This window comes from Gossypium arboreum, chromosome 11, assembly GCF_025698485.1.
Source record: "Gossypium arboreum isolate Shixiya-1 chromosome 11, ASM2569848v2, whole genome shotgun sequence".
NCBI classification, from domain to species: domain Eukaryota; kingdom Viridiplantae; phylum Streptophyta; class Magnoliopsida; order Malvales; family Malvaceae; genus Gossypium; species Gossypium arboreum.
Genome location: NC_069080.1, coordinates 2,937,395 through 2,941,390, shown reverse-complemented (window position 1 = coordinate 2,941,390; position 3,996 = coordinate 2,937,395). Strand labels below are relative to the sequence as shown.

Here is a 3,996-nt window from a genome sequence, read left to right as displayed (position 1 = left end):
CGAAATCCCGTAAGTTAGGGCACAATTTCTCGAGATTCCAAACACGAAACATTGCCTTATTTAGAAGATTTTTTTTTTTTCGAATGGTAGCAAATTTGATGTTTAAACGACGTGTCACTGGCTTGAATTAAAACAGAACGATTTATTGGATAAGTGCCACAAGACTTGATTCATGAGGCGATGATATGAAAAAGTATAGTGCGACATGAAACGATGATAAAAAATACTACACAAGTGAATAGTATGAGAATACAAATAAACGAATCATAGTATACGCAATGACAATAATCTCGCAACATACATCATTTAAATACTAACGTTAATAATCGAAAACCAATGAATTAAATAATATATATAACAACTTAAGAAAATTTAAAAACAATTAAAGTAAATAAAATGTAAAACAACTTTTAAAATGATAATAAATAGATTCAAAATAAATATTGTGAAAAAAGAAATTTAATATCAACAATATACAAAGCAATTTAAAAAAATAGATCATATTTATGAAAATTTTAGAATAAGTAATATACCGACATCAAAGAAACAACTAGTATATACGTACATAAAAATAGACATAACGATTTGAAATTGATAATAGATATAAAATTTTAAAGTAAATAATAAAATGATTTAAAATGAATAACACATAAAGTGAGTTTAAAATAAATAATGTACTAGAAGAATTTTAAAATCTATATTACAAGGCAAATTAAAAGGATTCCTATGAGTAATTTTAAAATAAATAATATATATACATACCTATATATATATATAAAAGTGTAAAATAAATGATACATATGTAAAACCTAAATAATAAAAATGTTTTTTTATAAATAAAAGAGTTTAATATAAGATATATAAAACAATTTTAAAAATAAATAACATGTAAGTCGATTTAAAATAATAAGTAAGAATTTAAAGTAAAAGAGATTTAAAGAAGTAATATACAAAACAAAATTTTTTATAATATGTGTAAAAGATTTGCTATATAGATAATATGTGAAAAGCCAAAATATAATATGTACAACAATTTAGAATACATAGTGTTAAAGAAACAGTTTGAAACAAATAATAATACAATTTTAAATAACCAACATATTTAAACAAACCAAAATAAATAACACATATAAGCAATCTTATCTATACAGCCTATAAAATATTTGAGTAAACACATAAATCTTATTTTGATATGACAAAATAAATAAATGAATAAAATAAAAGGATTCAGGGTGTGATTGAAACTAAATCAAAATTTGAGGTACCGATTGCAAATAAAGAAAAAGACCAACAGGGACTGAATCAAAATGCGCTTAAACGCATGAGGATAAAATGGGACAATATCCCACACCATTATGCGCTGTGCTTCATCCGTCCAAGTCAAGGATTAAAACGGGAATGAAGTAAAATAAAAGGCAAAATTTAAAATGAAAAAAAAATGCAAAAAGAGGACCAAATAGAATGGCATAGGAAAGAAGGAGGGACCATAACCGCAAATAGCCCATTAGGACCTCAAAAGCATGCGAGTCCCTCTTCAAACTTCCCCCCGTCGTTTTGCTTGGCTTATTTAAGCCAAATTTGTTCTTTTTTTTTTGTTTCAACATTATTTAGAAAAACAAAAAAAAGGAGACAGAGTTTTCTTTGCTCTCTCTTCACTCCCCATGTCCGGCGATAGGATTTCCCGAGGTCCATTGCGTCGTCGTTGTGGGCCAGTGGCCGGCATTGCGCGAATGGATTTCTTCAGGCGCCGAAGAGGCCAACGAAGGTGAGTACCCTCCTTTTTCTACTCTTTTTGTTTTATTTTTATTATTTTTATTCAAACAAAAAAAATATAGAAGAAAATAAAAGCAATAGAGATTTTAAAGAAAAAAACGAAACAAAAGAGGAATCACCTTTAAAGTTTTGGTTTTTGATTGATTTTTTGTATTGGGTGCTCTCTGTTTTTTTTTCCTTTTCTTTTTTCGAAATACAATCCCCCCCCTTTTTGAATATTGAAAATCCCTCCTCAAATACAATCAATTCCCCCCCTCCCCTTCAGTACAATCTGTCCTCTTTTTACAAAGATGAGATTTTGGCTTTTTAAAGCCGACCTACAAAACATTTCTTTCATTTTTATTTTGTTTTTGCTCTTTTGTTTATTTCTTCCCCCATCATTCGCGTGCTTTCTTTTGCCTTTGTATTTGCTTTCATTGCAGGTGCTATGCGACGCGTGGAAGAGGCGACGGTCAGGGGCGTGGTGGCCGAGGTGGCATGCGCGATGGTTCAGCATGCGTGGGGTGAGCGGCGGCTGAAGAAAGAGGCTAGGGTTGCTGAAACAATTTGGGTAGTTAGGCTAGGGTTAGTTTTAGGCCTATTGGGTCTGGGCTTGTGAAATTATTTGTTGGGCTGTTATATTTTATTTGTTTATGGGCCCGGGCAATATTGAGCCTGTACAATTTTAATAATAATTGAATTTACGGTAGAACTAATTATGAGTTAAAGGAGCTCATTAAAATATCCACATATCCACAGTTGATCAAAAGTTAAATTGTAAAGTACATAAAAAATTTTGAATTGTCGTCGCGACGTTGGGGTTTTCACATCTTGACATGGCGAACTTGTTATCGTGACGTCGTCTCCATTTTCTACAAGTTCCATGCTTTATTCTTATTTATTTAGTTTATATCATTACCTGAACCGTATCTAGATATCATAGCCACCACTCCATTTTACATATCATTCACTTACATCTATTTCTAATCTCAAGTACTCATAAAAACATGACATTCAATTAAATATAATAAAGTTTATAAAATTAACACAAATATTAACATTTTACAAATAAGACCATTGGTCGAGGACTTGCACTTGCAAAAGTAGTTTACCACATTATGTATATTTAATATTTATTTCTAAATTGTGTCAATAAATTTAATTCTTCATAAAATTTTAACAAAGAATTCGTTTAAACTTATTCATATGTATCAATCATTTCATCACTTACAACCATTTCAAAACATTTCAAATTCATCTACTATATATATATATATATTCATATTTTTTCTCCTCCTCCTCTCCATTCCACATCCTTTATGTATATATTTGTTAGAATTTTTAGCTTTTAGTATATAACATACTTATATGTAACATTATATATAATTCCACTATTTACTTATGTATTCATATCAAAACTGTTCACTTGAGTCATAGTCGCTAAATTATTTATATCTTGAGCTACAAAATTCTAAATTAAGATTCGCTCGATGTTTTTGAAACTAGACTCAAATACCATCTTACATAAAAATTTCAGAATTTATAATTTAGCCAATAAATATAGTAGAATTTTCAAATTTATCTCTGTTCTGCTGTTTGACAGTTTCGACCTTTCTTTAATAAAAATTAATTATCTCTTAGTACAGGGTTTGGATGATGTGTCCGTTTGTTTTTTTTGAAAATAGACTCATTAAGAATTTAAAAATATAAATTTATACCCCTAATTATTTTTTCTTTATAATTTTTGATGATTTTCCAAAGTCAGAACAAGGGAACCCGAAATCAATCTGACATTACCTAACAAAAATTCATATATCACATAATATGAAATTCTTTTTTCTTATACCGTTTCTTCGTTGTAAAACTAGACTCAATAGGCTTTAATTTCATACTTTAATTAACCTCTAATTCAATTTTCTATTGTAACACCCCTAACCCTTATTTGTCATCGGAACGGGGTTACGAGGCATTACTAGACAGTTCAGAACAAAAACAAGCAATCATATATTTATTTAATATACACATCATACTTTAATCATAATGTCCCTTTACTGAGCCCTCGAGACTCAAAACATGTATTCGGAACTAATCGGGACTTAATCAAAAGCTTAGAGAACTTTTCACGAAATTTCAAAGTCATTCCTAGGTGCAGGGCTTAGACACGTGTGGTTTAGGGACACGCTCGTGTTACCCTAAACATGCCCGTGCTTCAGACCATTTCCTATCCCGTGTAACTCTTTGACT

The 3,996-nt window shown here is 29.9% G+C and overlaps 1 long non-coding RNA gene across 1 annotated transcript; it reads left to right on the top strand.

Annotated features, from left to right (window-relative positions):
• Positions 1–1,600: 1,600 nt before the first annotated feature.
• Positions 1,601–2,496, top strand: LOC128283714 (uncharacterized). Its single transcript, XR_008274124.1, has 2 exons — positions 1,601–1,765; positions 2,196–2,496. It is a non-coding gene; the product is annotated as an uncharacterized LOC128283714 (long non-coding RNA).
• The last annotated feature ends 1,500 nt before the right edge of the window (positions 2,497–3,996 follow it).